This window comes from Kogia breviceps, chromosome 3 (assembly GCF_026419965.1).
Source record: "Kogia breviceps isolate mKogBre1 chromosome 3, mKogBre1 haplotype 1, whole genome shotgun sequence".
In the NCBI taxonomy this organism is placed as follows: Eukaryota; Metazoa; Chordata; class Mammalia; order Artiodactyla; family Physeteridae; genus Kogia; species Kogia breviceps.
In genome coordinates this window covers 75,583,504-75,600,800 of record NC_081312.1, presented here as the reverse complement: position 1 = coordinate 75,600,800, position 17,297 = coordinate 75,583,504, and the positions used below count along the sequence as shown (strand labels likewise).

At 43.6% G+C, this 17,297-nt stretch overlaps 1 protein-coding gene across 1 annotated transcript in view; it reads left to right on the top strand.

The window, feature by feature from the left end:
- Positions 1-17,297, top strand: part of LOC131753450 (T cell receptor alpha chain MC.7.G5-like) — a 264,739-nt gene that overhangs the window by 237,523 nt on the left and 9,919 nt on the right. The gene's annotated exons all lie outside the window — the stretch shown is intronic.

Here is a 17,297-nt window from a genome sequence, read left to right as displayed (position 1 = left end):
CCTATCAAAGGCTCCATCAACTCCTTTCTTATCAGGAATGACCTCTCCATCATATTCTGTAAACTTTCCCCAAGAAGCCTCCTCCCCGTTTCCTTAGTACAAGCCTCACCAATGAATGGGCTCTAGAATAGCTGGAGGGGGTCTGGGTCTGAAACTTGGACCAAGGAATGTAAAGCTGATCCGCAGTGCACAGCAGCTCGGAGGGCCTGGGTGGACCCAAGACTACGGTATCCTTCCTCTCTTTGGGCTCTTCCCTGTGCACTAAATTGAATATAGAGATGCTAACGGCGTGCATGCCTGTGTATGGGTGAGTTCATCAGCATTTCCACGCTGGATATATGACCAGCCTGACCCTGAAGTTTCCCAGAGCTTACAGGGCTTCCTGTTCTCAGGTTCCTTTGTGGGTTACGAATGGTCAAATGGGCCCCTGAGTGAGTTTATGGTTGACACCTATTATCCTCACTCACAGATCCAGGTCCAAACAGCCAAAGCAGAGAAGTAAGTAAATATATGAAAGGTCGAGACCCAAATACGTGTCCAGGGACAAGCATTCCATCTCTACAAAGTGTGCACAGCGCTGGGAGACAGGATTACCTTAACCATCACAAGCCCTCCACTTTGCCATGGCCATAGGACAGGGCTTTCGACAGGCATCTATGGAGTGTGATTTCCTTGGTCCCTGTGGTTTTTGCTGGGCCTCAAATCACTGTGTGACCAACTCTGCAGGGAACAAGCTAACCTTTGGAGGAGGAACCAGGATGTTAGTCAAGCCAAGTGAGTACCGGCTCTTGAGCGACTGTTGTTTCCAGCATTGAAGCGAGAGCCTAACCATCTATTTTAAACTGAATGCGCTGTCTTGGCGCACATTAATCTGTCTCAGACTTGCCTTAGAAATGTGTAGTGTTGCTCTTATGCATAAGCATATAGGTATGCACAAATTCAGTGAGGGGAAAGGATATCGCCATCTTGATATTTTCTAGGGTCTGTCTTCTTAAGAAAAGGAAAACAATTAAGGCACTTTCCTTATTTCTCCACATCTTTTGTCTGATTGTCCCACAAGGTAGAGGAAGGTGGAAAGCGATGATTCTCTCTATTCAGAGTGGTTAAGCGATTTGAATGTGGTCACAATAGCAGGGCCAGGACCCATGTGTTCTAAGGTTCAATATATTGCTGTCTGTACTGGGCTGCAGCCTCTATAACCATCATTCTGACCTATCTCCTCTGGCCCTCAGTTTTCCAATTAATGCAACTGAAATATTGGTAATTCTTATCTCCTGGCTCACAGAAAGTGTGTGAGGATTAAAAAGACATTGCTCTGAAAAAGTTGAGCTGGAGGTTTGTTTAGAGTGCTTTATTGTTTTGTTTTTTTTTTTGAGGAAGGAGGTGGATATTGTTTTTGTTGTTGATGATATTGTCCTTTTCATTAAGGAAGAGAATAAAGAAGGGAGAGATACTTGAAAGCCAAGGTGATATGATCAATACATGACCGTGTACAAATAAATCATTAAGGCATTCAACCTGGGGCCAAAAGACAATGGATCTTGCTCAGCCACTTACCAACCATGCGTCCATGGGAAGCTCTCTAAGCCTCAGTTCATCTATGACATGGAGATTACGTTCCAGCTCTGTCTAGCTCAAAGTATTTTGTAAGACTCAAATGAGACTGTATGTGAAATCTCTTTGAAAAGTATGGGCAGCAGGTGATTCGTGATTTTTTTGAGAGTCAGATTTTATGAAAAATTCCATTTGAGGGTAAACTTGAGGATGCAAAAGCTTCATGGATCTTGGCTATGGCAGAGAAACAGTTGAATTTGGATATAAGGTGAACCTTTCTAGTTATGAGAAAATAGAATGTGAGAACTGGTGACTAAGACTGTCCCTGGAGATCATCAAAACCTGAGATCACTTGGGAGAGAAATGCTTGAGGTTGTGAGCTTGTAGGAAATGGTTTCGGAGGTTTCCTACCATTCCAAAGAATGTATAAGTTTAAGACTTTTCTTGAGTTTACCTAAATATGTGTTTGGTGCTGAACTGGGTTTCAACCAAGTGAGAGAACCTGGGAGAATTCCTGTGCTTGAAAATGAAGCTCACTTTGGTTTTTGTGGTGAAATAGATCCCTGTGGGGTTTTCAAGCAGTCTGAAGCTGGTTTTTGGAAGGGAGACCATGTTAAAGGTGAATCTTAGTAAGTATTGCCATGAAATTTGAATTCAATTAGTTACTGAGACATGTAACGGCATTTTTGTTCATTTAAGTGGACTGCCAAATGTCCTTGGTTTATTCAGATTTAGTGAGGAGCAGAGCTCTCCCTGTATCCTCCCCATCGTAAGTGTAAGAGCTCATTTTGCTGGGCAATGGATTGCATTGTTTGCCAACTTAATAGGGAAACAGGATGGAAGAAGTCTCCCCATCTCAGTGGCCAGCTCCATCAGAAAAGCCATCAGAGAAACACTCTGAGATGCTAACACCTTCTCTTCCAGTTGGCCTCCTCTTACAACCTGGATGCCCCAACAGCCAGTGCCACAGTTTCCAATTACCCAGATAACATCCCAAAGTCACTTTGAAAGAATCTCTGTCTCATTTTGTCTTTCCCAACCAGGAATTTACATGGTAGAACTAGATCTAGTACTTCAGTGGAGAGAAGGCATGATCTAAGTGTCCATGGCCGTCCTTGACACTGTGTGATTTGGAGCCAGGCTTTGATCTTTCAGGCCCTCTATTGGCTTATCTGTAAATAGAGGTGATGATTCATTCCTCCACACTTGGATCTCACTTCAGGTGATATCACCTCCTCAGAGAGACCTTTCTTGCCCAACCATTCTAACAAGCCACCAAACACAGCCGCTACCTGATTCTCCATCTCGTTATCCATCCTGATTTATTCCTGCTCTTTCATCACTTGATATTGTAGTATCTATGGATTTGTTTCTGTGTGCCTCCCACTAGACTGTAAGCACCACGAAGACTAGGACAGTGTCTTAGCAGCTTTCTGCTCTATCCCAGCGCCTAGCACAGTGCCTTGCACATGGAGGTGTTCAGTGAATAGTTATTGAGTAAGTGGGGGACACACGCCCATCTACCCTCTCCTTCTCACAAAGTAACAGAGTTTTACTGTTGCATTCCTGAACACTGAGAGCTCACTGAGTTCCTTGCCAAAGGCAAGGACAGAATACAAGTGTCCATTGTTTGTAGTTATATACACGTTGGAGGCAGTGAACAGGTACTCAGCGTATTTGCAGAGCCTCATTTCACTGTGTCTACCAGACAGGAAGTGTGTTGGTCTTTGGGAAAGGAACCACCGTATCAGTATGTTCCAGTAAGTACCTGGTTATTATTGATCATAATGCCTGAACTTACCCTGCAGACTTACATTGCACACATGCCTAAATGTCTCCTTATTCTTTAACTCAAGGAGTATTGGGGTTTAGGGATGAAAGCCATCAAAACAAAATGAAAAAAACAGATGCTGTCCCTCATGTCTAATACTCCAACCATACCCCTGTCCCACTCCATGATCACAAATTTTTAAAAACACACTAAACTGATAAAAGAAAGAGAGATTACCTACAGGGATAGGAGCAATTTTCTAACCACTGGTAAAATGAGCTTGTGTACAGGAATTGATTCCTAAGTAAAAAATGGGAATCAAAGCTGATATGCTTTGGCTGGTAAAACAAGATGACTTGGTGAAATTTTTGAAGGAAATGTGTCAGAGTTGTCTAAAGACCATCAGCTGGACTCTTCTCAGGCTTTCCCCTCCATCAATTCTATTGTGCTCTGAAAAGAGGCTTTCAGAGGCTTAACTCCATGGCTTAGTCTTTATTTCAATAATAGAAAAAGGGGGAAAATCCCAGCCAGAGTTCCCAGGAAGGAGGATAGATACATGCTAATCACATTAATCTATTATCAAGGTAGCTCAGGAATTCTTGTCAGGCAGCACGGTGCCGTGATTTATAATACATTCATCTTTGGGACTGGGACAAGATTATCAATAAAACCCAGTAAGTAGACAATATGTCACTAAAGTAGGAGGCTTAATGTGGTGACTGAGACCCATTGAACTTACTGCAGTATTTGTAGGGCCCAAATATCAAGAAATGCATGGTTTATTTGGATTTAAGTGCATTCTGAAATAGAAAGAAATGTTAAAGTAATGGCACAGAGGCTAGAAAGATCTAACTGTGGAGGAAAAATAGTAGTGTCGATGAACCAGAAATAACAGACTGAAACAGCTCAGTCAGAGAGTGGATCGTAATGAAAAAGGCAAAGTTTGCCTGAACACTGCTAGTCCTTCTAATCCTGGCTTGATCGGTGCATCTGAGCCACAATTTCTTCACCTGTAAAATGCAAATATTTCATCTCACCTCATAAGTTTTTTTAAAGATAAAATAAGCTAATGGATATGAAAATATTTTATAAACTAATAAATGCTATACACCTGTAAAATATTATGATTATTTGTTTTCAGAACAAAAAGAAAAAGCTAGGACAGCTAGTATAATTCTTTCAACATGAAGAGAATATGTAGATTCTTAGTAAAAGAGCTATTTTCATGTGGATCTGTAGCCATAGGCATCAGTGAAAACCACTCTCTCTTCTACTGAAGTACAGAGACTCACATGTCACCCACATGAGAATGGCAGAAAGGAAACCATTCTGTAAAGGCCTGAAATGCAGTGTGAATTCTGGGGGTAACCTAAAGGTTACCTTTGGAACTGGAACAATGCTTCAAGTCACCCCAAGTAAGTCTAACTTCCTAAGTACTTCTCCTTACTTGTGTTGTTGTCTCTCAGATTGTAACATTTGGAGCACATAATGGGGATGTAATAGGACTTTTATGGCCATTTTCAGATATTATAGAAAGATCCCTCATCCAACCCTTAACATTATAATAGTTTTATTCCATCCAAGTTGTGTTCTTTCTTAATAGAAAAGAAAGCCAAGACACTACCCATGAGGCCAATTGAAAACAGTAAATTTGTAGAGCATAAGAACCAAAGAGAAGGCAAGTGGTGTTTTTTACCAGACCTGAAGCAGAGTGGGTGCCCTTTAATCAGGATGCCTGACTTTGGGGACAGAACAGGACTCGAGTAAGTAACCAGGCTACCACTAGGCCTAAGTCTGCAAAATAAGTTGACTGTAGGAGCAGGAAGCTGTCACTCAATGATCTGGATGCTATTCCATGAAGTTTCAATTGATTGAAGTTAAAACTAGGAGAGACACTATGACAGAAATCTAAAAATTGATAAGTGTGATGGAGACAAAAGGACTAGATACATCTGTGGGATGCATAGAGTTGAAAATCACAAGTTTGGTGGTGATACACCCAGAGCGATGAGGAGAGAGAGGCTTCATTTTAAGTGCTGCACAATAAATGCCCATATTTGAGTTGAATGGCCTGTGTGTTATGTGGAACGTAAAAAGAAAGTTAAGATGTAGTCCCCTTCATAGGTAAAAGGGCTGTATCTCTCAGTCTCGGGTATGCGAAGGGTGTGTGGGCTTGTGGGTGTTTTTGGCTGACTAAGAAACACTGTGGGAAGGGTGGAGGCTCTACATGGATCTTCGGGAGCGGGACGAGACTGCTGGTCACGGCTGGTGAGTAGAGTATCAAGGGAACAACAGGAAGATTGATGAAAATGTTTTCATGTCTCAGGAAATGATTGTGTGATGGAGGATATGCTGGAGTTCAGGGCATCACTGTTACTAGAGTTCTAATGTCTTGTTCTAGCAAGAGAATTAATCCCAATACAGCTTCAATCTCAATCTCGTAGGAAGGAGGAGAAGGATTCTTCACTCATAGCTCCTAACATGTATCAGTCCTATGCTAAAAAGTCTCATGTCTCCAGGGTACTTGTGTAGCAGTGCTGGTTCAGTGTGCTTAACCCCACATCACCTGTTTTTCATTTGTAAAATAAGGACAATAAGATCAGAGTTCATGGCACAGTTAATGGCCCAAATAAGGCAAGGTGATATATAGAGATTGTCAACCCACTTGGCATGTGTAGGTTCTCCGTAAATGCTGGTCTTCTTTCCCTTCCGTAAGCAATCAGAGGTTGAAAGACCCAACACTGCAGGCCATTTTTGTATGGGGGGTTGCTATAGTGTGAATTCAGGATACGACAAACTTACTTTTGGAAAGGGAACTATGCTTCTGGTCTCTCCAGGTAAATGTTGACCCAATCCCACTCCTGTTTTCTCGTTCTCTGGTTTAAGACTTCTACATGTAATTTCTGTGTTTTACCCTTGTGGATGCATCATCCTTCTTTTATCAGTTGACCTATGAATTTAAGGTTGAGCCTTCATGGAGCACTTTGAAAAATGAAAATAACCAACAGAAGAGTTGGATTAGTAGGATTAGAAGTTGAATTAGTTGAATTAGTAGAACTAATTTGCTAGGTAGAATGTATAGAGACTAAGACCCAGATAATTAAGACAAACCTGGTTTCTCCAGAAATAGCCTGGCTTCCTGTTTAAAGACTAGACTGTAGCCTCACCCCAGGCATCCCTCCCATTCCTCTTCCCTCTATATCCCCAATCTAGCTGAGGAGTCTTGGACAATCTGTGACACATACAGCTACAGAATTCTTTCATTACTGAGAAGATCTGCCTATTAAAATTGAAAGAACCTTAAGAGCAGAGGTTCCTGTTATATACCATGAAGTGTCTAATATGGTCCTTTTACAGAGTAAGTGCTTGATAAGTGCTTGTTTAATTGAAATCAAATACCCAGAAAAATCAAGTTTCCTAGCCAAAGGAAAGAAGTGAATATAGTAAGCAACACAGTACATTCAGTATGTGGTGGAGAAGGAAAAATACTAGACTGAGAATCAAATAGACCCGTGTTTTTGTCTCTGCTACCAACTAGCAGTGTAACTTGGAGCAGATCCATTGCCTCTAGGCCTCAGTTTTCTCCTCTATAAAAGGGGAAGTAGGTCTGGTTGATGACCCCTCTGCCCTCCTGGCACCAGCAGCCTATGAATTTATTCCATTTGGGGTGGGGGGAGCTTTTTTCTCATATGAATAAGTCAAATAGCTATATTAAATCTTAAGTATTTTCTAACTCATCAGGGTAAATCAGGAAAAGGTGTGAAGTGACAGAGGGAGTTTATTGTGAGGCATCAGACACTGTGGGACTCATGGGCAGGAGCAAACAAACTCACCTTTGGGAAAGGCACCCGGCTAAAAGTGGAGCTGAGTAAGTATGCAATTCTAAGTTAACTACAAAATGTATTCCAGTGATGGTGAATGGGAGAAAAGGAGATGTTATTTTTGTCATTTGTATCTTATTTATAATTAACCATAATCTAGTGCTGAAGTATTAAGGATTGTGGCACCCAGATAAATTAATGAAAATATTCAAAGACTGTCCAAGAAATTTTCTTTAAGTTAGAATTTAGCAACCTATTAAGACTTTTCCCAAGATGTGAGGCTGACAGAAGCTCTGTCCAGTATTAGAGTTTTTAGCACTAGAATTGAGCTAAATGGAGCCAGAAAGAGGAAAAAAGCAGAAGAGCAGAAAATTGCATAGCCATGATCTAATAGAACTATTCTACTTCCACTGCCATTGATTCTGAGACTCCTTGCAGGAGACTATTGAAGGTCACTTGACCTATGCCCCAAATAAGCCCTACCAAGTTCATTCCAGAGATTATGTGCCTTTGCACTAAACATTATTCAAGAAGAGTCAGTGAAGTGCAGAGAAAGGAGCCCAGGGCTTCTGGCTGCAGCCTAGAGTTCTAGATTTGATTGAGCCCCAACAGGCGCTGTGACGCTGAACAAGTCATTGCCCCTCTGTGTGCCTCAGACTCTTCCAGTGTGAGATGAGAGGGTGGAAGCCCTCAAAATCTGTGATTCTTACTCCTATACCATCCTAGAGTTTATACAACCCAAGGGTATGGACTCATGGCTATTTCACAAACAAATTCTATAACACTAAAAAAAAACCTTGTTAATCAATCATTTAACTTAACATATAAATCATAACCACCACCTCAGTTTCTATGAAGTGTAGATATGATACTAGGGGCATGAAAGACAGTATTGTTTATCTTCAAACAACTATGGATCAAGGAACAGTATTCCTATTTTACAGAAAAGGAAACTGAGGCTCAGAGAAGTAACTGCCCAAGATCCCAGGGTTAGTGAGTGGAAGGGTCTAGATTCAAACCACGGTCTGCCTGCCTGATCTCAAAGCTTACTCTACTACATTAGGCCACAGACCCTGTGCCAGGGCTTACCTAGAAATGAGAGAGGATACCAATCAGAGTTAGTAAGGAAACACATGGAATTTATCTTTTCCATTCTTAGATACTGCCGTGACTTGAGACGTGGAGCTTTGGGAAATCTTGACTTGGATGCCCCAAATCTAAAGGGTTCTCTTCCCTTTTTAATGAGGAAACAAGTAGTACAGGGGCTGCTGGGGGAATTTACCCCAACAGAGAGAGGAGACAGAAGAGCTGGCAGCAGCCACTTCCTCATTCTGACTCTCCCTTTCCCCCACAATTTCTTGTATTTTCCCCATGCAGACCAGTGTCCAGTGTAAACCATCTATAAGTGCCTGACTCATTTGTGAGTTATAGAAATATGCAACATTGAGTGCACTTTGGACATTGCTGGATCATAGAACTTTAGCTCTGAAAGGGAAATCCAAACCTCTTTTTTTCCAGTAAAGAAAGTAAGACCCAGAGAGGTTGGTTGAATTGTCCATTATCATAAAATCAGTGAGAACTAGGGCTGGCATGAAAACGTGGGGATCCTGGTCCCTGGGCCATATTCCATGACTACTGTTTGGTGAACTAACCCTTCCAGTAGGTAGGAGGTATGAGATTGTTCATGAATAGGAAGAAACCAAATGGATTTACTGGGAGAATATAAAAAATTTCTCCTTATTATGAACACCTTCCCATAGGCTCCCTGGGCCTGCTTCACAGCTATGGTTAAAAAATGGAAGGAGGGCTTCCCTGGTGGCGCAGTGGTTGAGAGTCCGCCTGCCGATGCAGGGGACGCGGGTTCGTGCCCCAGTTCGGGAGGATCCCACATGCCGCGGAGCGGCTGGGCCCGTGAGCCATAGCCGCTGAGCCTGCGCAACTGGAACCTGTGCTCCGCAACGGGAGAGACCACAACAGTGAGAGGCCCGTGTACAGAAAAAGTATATATATATATATATATATATATATATATAAAAGCAAGGAAAAGGAAGCAGCCTATTTTGTCACAGCACAAATCACTGTGGGAAATAGTAGAGGCTTCAAAGTTGTCTTCGGGACAGGAACAAGGCTATTTGTTGAAGCAAGTAAGTTCCTTGAAATAGCCTGATTTTTATTACAGTTGAAGGATATCTGTTTTCACTGATTTTCCCCCAAGGGTTTTGTCTGCTATTTAAGTAAGAAAACAGTTTGGTGATGGTAATGTTGCATTATATGTATCCACGAGCCTCATTCATGCCAGAAACATGTAATAAACACTTAGTAAGTGTGGATGGACATAACTAGCCTAGGTTCTGTCTAGAACGGAAACTCTGTAATTACATAAATGGCTTTTTCAACCTGAATATTCATGACATTTTTTATATAATCTACTGCATACAAAGCAGGATTTCCTATTGAGTTGTGACTTATTTCTTGTCATCTTCCAATGGTCTTAGAAATGAAGGTTAAAGAGTAAAATTACACGCCTCTTCCCACTTTGGCGCATGTAAGCAAACTCGGGAACATGCTTAGTAACTAACTTGTGTGTGACTCAGGAATCCCCAGCTGTAGTCCAGCTATAGGGCACCATTTGTATAGAGTTGGCCCAGTTATAGGGTAACATTTTGTATAGAGTTATGTCAGAGTGTGAACACAGGTTATCAGAAACTCGTATTTGGAACTGGCACCCAACTTTTGATCAGCCCAAGTAAGTCAGCTCTCCAGAAATGTGTAACCCCACCTCCAGCACTGGGTTTATATTTATATATGTAGCATTTGCTCTGGTCTATGATAGAATATTATGATGATGATGATTATCATTATTATTGTCACATCATCATTATTATTATTACCACTACTGTTTTGTTATTTTTTTTCTGTCTTGTTATTATTGATCATAACAATGCTGCTAACTCGGAATACATTTTTTCTGCCATATTATTCGTTTTACCCTTTAAGGAGAACCAATGTCAAGGTATCAGGAGAAAAATGTTTGAGTTTCCTTTGCAGTCAAGTACTTGTTCATTCAGTTGCCCCCTCTCTGCTGAGGGTCCATAGGAACTTCACGATGTTGTGGTTTTTATGCTGCCTCCTGATTATCTCTTTGAGTTGCTTCATTGGTTTTTCCCTGCCTAAGCACTTAGGTTTTGCAGCTCATATTTACTGAAAGTATACCTAGCTTTTAACCTCTCCCAAAACTGGCCTTCTTGTCCCAATAATTATGCACAGTAAAAGTCAGTTCAACTCAGTAAGTGCTTATTGAGTATCATCAAGCCAGGGGCCATAGCTGGTTTAAAATGAAACAAACAAACCAAGAAAAGAAGAAGCATAAGATGCGGGGTTCTTGCTCTCAAGAACTTCCAGTCTTGTCAGAAAAACAAAACACTCATCTGTTAAAAGTCTAATAACAATTTATATGTGGGTGCACCAAGCAGTGTGCTGTGTGTGGTCATGCGCAGGACCTGGGACCCTACGGACTGGAGACAGGACAGCAGTGACAATGGACAGTCCATATTCCCTGGCAGAGAGCAAGCAGGGTGCCACCCCTGTGTTTCTGGAAAAGGATTTAAGATTGTTATCTGCTGAGATGTTTGACTTTCTTGACAGAAAGGCCCCTTGACAGAAAAGCAGCCTTGACTTAGGTGAGGATAGAAAGAGTAGAAACAGGAATGAGTCAGGCGTGAGTCACCCAGAAACCTCGCTCAGCCCCAGAGAGGATGCGGTGACTCTGAGTCACGCTGAGGCATGTTTTTAGCATGTGCCCTGGCCTGGCTTGCTGGAAATGCTCTTGCTCTTACTCTTTCTGGCAAAGTGAAAAATACATTTTTGCATATGCCCCTAAGGCAATGGCGCCTTCCTCTCAGGCGGGGCAGCTCAGGTGGGAAAATGCAGGCTGCTGCCTGGTATCTTTTTCTTTTCTTTTCTTTTCTTTTTTTTTTTTTTTACATTTACTTACTTATTTATTTATTTTGGCCACATTGGGTCTTCCTTGCTGTACACGGGCTTTCTTTAGTTGTGGCGAGAGGGGGCTACTCTTCATTGCGGTGCGCGGGCTTCTCATTGTGGTGGTTTCTCTTGTTGCAGAGCACGGGCTCTAGGCACACGGGCTTCAGTAGCTGTGGCTTGAGGGCTCTAGAGCGCAGGCTTAGTAGTTGTGGCACACGGGCTTCAGTAGTTGTGGCTCATGGGCTCAGCAGTTGTGGCACACGGGCTCAGTAGTTGTGGCTCGTGGGCTCTAGAGCGCAGGCTCAGTAGTTGTGGCGCATGGGCTTAGTTGCTCCGCAGCATGTGGGATCTTCCCGGACTAGGGATGGAACCCGTGTCCCCTGCATTGGCAGGTGGATTCTTAACCACTGCAAGGGAAGTCCCACTGCCTGGTATCTTTAGAAACACGTACACCCACCCACCCGGCCTATGTAGGAGGCAGGTTTTTCACCAAGTTTTGTAAAGGTTCTGTGTTTCCCAGAGGAGAAATAGCCAGAGGCTGTTTGTTGATGGCTGGCTGTGATGAGGAAAATGGAGGTGATGGGTAGCATCAGGGCTGAAGCTGCTACAGCCATTAGGGAGTCTCTCTCCTGTGCTTAGAGCACCCATCAGAAGGAAAAGGTTACGATCAGCCTTCCCAGGATCCCAGCTTTTAGAGCTACTGGGAAGCATGTGTGTCCTCCATGAGAGGGTGGGCAAACCCAGGACCTTTTTGTAATGCACTTTCCCAGAGTGTGATTATGGGAACAGATTCACTTTTGGAAAGGGGACTCGAGTATTGGTCACACCAAGTAAGTGAGCCGTGATCCTCCTGGACATATGACCCCTCCCCCACCCACCGCTCTTCCTACCCCATAGGTACCGGACAACTTCTTATGTCCACGAGAGGACGGAGGGCATGTCCTCCATCAGTGCCACCCCTAATGTCCTTAGAAGCTCACTGTGTCAAACCTTCGTGTGCCCCTTGTTTCTTCCACCCTCCCTTCCTCTCAGCATCTCCACTGACAATATATTGAATAATATAAAAATCTCCTGGGCTTCCCTGGTGGCGCAGTGGTTGGGAGTCCGCCTGCCGATGCAGGGGACACGGGTTCGTGCCCCGGTCCGGGAGGATCCCACATGCCCCGGAGCGGCTGGGCCCGTGAGCCATGGCCGCTGAGCCTGCGTGTCCGGAGCCTGTGCTCCGCAACGGGAGAGGCCACAACAGTGAGAGGCCCCCGAACCGCAAAAAAAAAAAAAAAAATCTCCTTTGCCGCCCATCCTGGGAGCACTTGTATCTGACAAAAGAGTAGCGGAGTCACACCTTGCTGTGGCCCCAGGCAAGCAGGGTGGTGCTGGAGGTACGGCTGCTGGGGAGTTGCCGCCCTGCTTCTCCACTGACAGGAGCGTGTGTTTTCTCCTGGGTAAAGGAGGTGAGGGGCTCTTCTAGTCCCCAGTCCCTGGCTCCCATCACCACCCCTTGGCTCAGGGTTCCAGGACAGCTGTGGGAGATTCCTGCAACTCTGGGGGCATTGGCCAGTGTTTCCCCAGATTGTTGCCCCAACCACTGGAGCAATAGGTAGAGGGAGGTCACGAGAGACGGGTTTTAGCAAAGGCTTTCCTTGCTGTGTGTATCAGGAAGAAACTATGGACTTATATTTGGAAGAGGGACCAGGCTTGTTGTTCATCCATGTGAGTATTATAGAAACGGTCACGGGATATTTTGTAGACAGAGGATATATGATGGAAGGATACTGCAAAAATGAGGGAGGCTGTGACTGGGCTGCTCCATCGTGAAAGGGCCCTTTGCTGTCTGGGAGTAACTTACCATTGTGTCAGGTCTAATGAAATGATTGAGGCTGTGCTGGACAAGGGTTTTGCACAGTGCGTTCAGAGGACAAATCACCAAGGTTTGAGAAAAGAGGCTTCACTCTTGGTTAGGTTTCTGAAGCAGAACTGTCTTCTTGGCAGCCAAGGGGTCCATCCTGCCCTTCAACCCCCTGGCTGAGAATCTCTCGCCACGTCCCGTTGGATCCATGAGATATCTGTCGCACATGACAGCATCCCAGCCAGAATGCTGAGGCACCCTGGGGTGCTGGAGAGGGCGGTGGGGCAGGGACAGTTCTCCTCTGGTTACAAGGAGCCTCATCCTTCCCTCACTGGAAAGCATTGCTGGGAACCACCATATTATTAGCTACTATTTACTGAATGCCTGACATGTGCCAGTGACTATACTCTGTCCTTCAAAGAATTTCTCATTCAGTGCTCACATCCATCCTAATGCTAGGTAGCTGGTATTAGGCCCATTTTACAGATGAAGAAACAGAGGCTTGGGGCAAGTAGCTTGCCCAAGATCACACAGCTAGGAATAATAGGGCTAGAATTTAACTCTAATCTACTTGACTCCAAGGCCTTACTGTTAACCATGCCACCACACTGCCACCACTGTCCATCCTGCACTCTGTGAAGGAAGACCCCAGACCTCAAAGGCTACCTGTCTGGTCCTTGGTTTGCCTATCCTGAGCCTTCTTGCCATGGTGACCATGGCAGCTTTGGTCCAGGACTTAGCGTTTCTGAAGAGATGAGTCAAGTCATTGAATTGGGTTGGTAGGATGCCAGTATGGCATTGAGGGAAGCAGAAACCTAGGGGGACTGATTATTGGGCATAAAGTGACACAGAGAGAAATTTATCATCAGAACGATGGAACAGGCTGTTCAAAAGCTCTATTCCCAAGAGTGAAGGCTGTAAATGTGGGGCGGGAGGTGTGAAGCGCAGGCAGCCGCCCTGGGTGGCAGAGGGCAGGTATTTGTACTGCATTGTACCAGGGTGTGGACACAAACAGCAGAACACTCACTTTCGGGAGTGGAGCAAGACTCCAAGTGCATCCAAGTAAGTGCCTGACCTTAGACTCCAGCCAAAGACACAGAAAGTCCCTACTTGGCTTTCTTAGATGTTGAGTCTGCACTTCCCGAGCTAATTTCTCATGAATCTTCACGAGGCTTGAATGTTTTGAAATTTGAAATCCCAGCCACTAGCTCAACAGCGGTTTATTTTCTAAAGGTAGTAATTGCCAATGGGGCCTGGCCTTTTCATCGTTACAGAGGCAGACTTTTTTGCTATTTCTAGATTCCTTTGAGACAAAAGACTTTTATCAGAAATCATGACTGATTATGCCAAAAAAATTTATTTTTGTTACCATCTAGTTTTCATGAGAGGTGATGAGTTAAACTTCCTAAAGACCCTGGGCATGGAATACAGTCTGACAAAACTCCATATCTAATCAAGAGAGATAGGAAGAACTTAAGGCCTAAATGATACAATAAAAACAATACTGGGTTTAGAAAATGGACCCATACAGAATTAAAAGATAAATGAAACAGTCCTAGTAAAAGAAGGTAGAGGACAGGATTGCATTTAAAATGAATTAAAATAATTAGAGGGCCTTCATTCAACAAATATTTACCAAGCAACTATTATATTCTAAGCACTATAGAAGGAGGAAGGAGGGGAAGGAGGGAAATGCAGAGTCTCCGCCATCCAGGATCTCCCAGTGGGTAAACATCCATATAGAGACAATTAAGCCCAGTGTCACCACACTGTAGTGGAAGTACACACAAGTTGCGATGGAATAGCAAAAAGGAAGGCATCCCTGACCTCCTCTCCTAGTTGTCTGGTACTTTCATGCATTCTGCACTGCACCGTAAGCTCTGTGAGGTCAAGACCCTCTCTCATTCATCCTTACACCTCCACACTCCAGCACAATGCCTGATGCATAGGTGTCACCTAAGAAACGATTGTTGAAAAAATGCCTCTAGCTGGGAGACTCAGGGAAAGCTTCAGTGGAGGGATAGTAACTGTTTAGAACATAATGGTTTAGACAGTAGCAAGTATTCTCCAACAGAGTTGTTAGATTTCAAAACCGGGAGATTACAGAATCCATCTGAATGTGCGTGGGTGGGCGAAAGCCCACTTCTCTGGGGAAAACTTCCTCCATATTTTTCTGTTCATTTGTGCACTTCACCAAAGCCTCTTCCCTGCCCTGGGTCAGTTCAGGCTACATTTAGAAAGCCTGAAACCCATCATATTTCTAAAGAACCAGAGTTCAGAGGCATAAGAACTACAATACCCTGAGAGGGAAGCAGCACAAATGGGTTTTAGCAGCAAAAAGGAGAGGTCTAATGATAAATACATGAAGTCTATGTCCCCACTTGCGACGCCACCCAGGAAACTTTTCTCCATTTGTTCTAAGGAAACTTTTCTCCTTTAGGACCAGAACCTTCTTTGAAGTACACAGCTCTAAGGTGTGTAGGAAGGTGTGTGGAAAGAAAACCAATAAATTCACATTTGGGAAAGGCTTTAAAGTTGCCATTGTTCCCAGTAGGTAAACCCTGCAAAGTGTTGGGGCGATGTGGTCTTGCATGATGTCTGCATACCTATCTGCCCTTGAGCCATTCCTGACAGTGGCAGGAAAATTTGCTACATATGAAGCTGTTTCATGATGATTAGAAAGAAATAATCAGCATTAATGAGGCCCCTAATTGTGTCCGTAGGAGTTGGTAGGAGAACAAACAGATTCAGAACACAGAAAGCTTAAGGATAAAATTAGGCCGAAATTCAGGATGAATTTTAAATTCTTTGAACTAGAAAAGGGACTTCCAGGGAATGTGGATCTAAACCTGTACATGTTCCACAGAGGTTAAGGGGTGTTTTAAGAAAAAAAATTCTTGAATCAAGTTAAGTTTAAGAAGCTCTAAATTTCTTTATTGTAAGACTTCTCAGAGCCTTTAGAATGCTACTATGCACTGTTGGTCTTCAGGGCTGAAATACGCTATACAGCATTTTCCAAACTTCTTTGAGCTTAGAATCTTTTTTGCAGAGAAACTTAGGACTAGAGTCCTGTGAATTTCTCACTGAGAAGGACTTGTCTAAACCACTCTCAAACTTTGGAGATTTTTTTTTTTTTGTCCCCATATGAATGTCAATCCTAATCTTAGAACCCTCCAGAGAAATAGATTCTCAGGCCCCATCCATAACTCACTCCTGAGTCTCACAACCTTCAGAGTTAAGCAGTCCTCCTTGTGCATTGTATGTGATATCCCTATGGCAATATTAGTCTCTCTCTGTCTCTGCCTTCAAAGACTAATAGAACTGCTTTCTAAAAGAAGAGCTTTCATAGGCCTCCCTTCCATGAATTAAGCCCTACCCAAGGTTTTCCATCTATTGCCGGTGCTGTGAATTTTCCCTCAAGATTCATTTCCCAGTTAATCCCTGGCTCTTCTCCAGACCCTTCCAACTGTCCTCCTTCACTTGCAGTGTGGAACCCAGAATGGGCATCCACTCTCCAGGAAGGCCTGACCTGCTCAAGGCCGGTTAGAAGGGAAAGGTTTGTGAGATTATTACACAGAAAGCTGAGGAATTAGGACTCAGTGGGCCAGACTTTTTTCTTGTGCCAGAGAAAGGGGGATTTTGGAGGAGCCTGTAAAACAGGCACAGGAGACATTTCTGCCCCAGTGAAACTGACCCTGCCGGGGGCTAGAGTTCTTGTAAAGCACCCTCCTAGTGTGTGTTGTCTGGTGGCTATAATAAGCTGATCTTTGGAGCGGGGACCAGGCTGACCATACACCCGTGTGAGTATGACGGTGCAAATGACCAGGGCAAAGTAACTGACAACTTGTCTATGAGAAAACCAGCAATGATTTATGGTAAACTCGAGGATATGTGAAACACTCATTTCCATTTCTACAAACTCTTCTGGTATCTTAAAATGTTCCCATTTCTCATATTAAAGACAGAAGTGCCAAGGGCCAGTTGAGGAAATGAAAATCTGAGGAGAATAATTTACAGAAACATAAAAAGAGTTGCAGATATTCAGTGCTTTCAAGCAAAACAGATAATGTCGGCACCAGATGATCTGAAGATTCAGGAAATTAGCTAAGTGCTCTTGGGGAAAGAGATGAGTTCGTGGCAAACACAAATTCTCTTTTATTGCAGCAGGTAGCTAAATTCCGTGGATGGACTAATGAGCATGGTGTGGGGATACCTGCTCACAGAATCTTCCTCTCTGGAGCTTAGTAGAGCATTGAACCACTCCCAGGGTAAAAGTGACCCAGACCCCTATCTGAATGGCAACTATAACAAGGCACAGAGG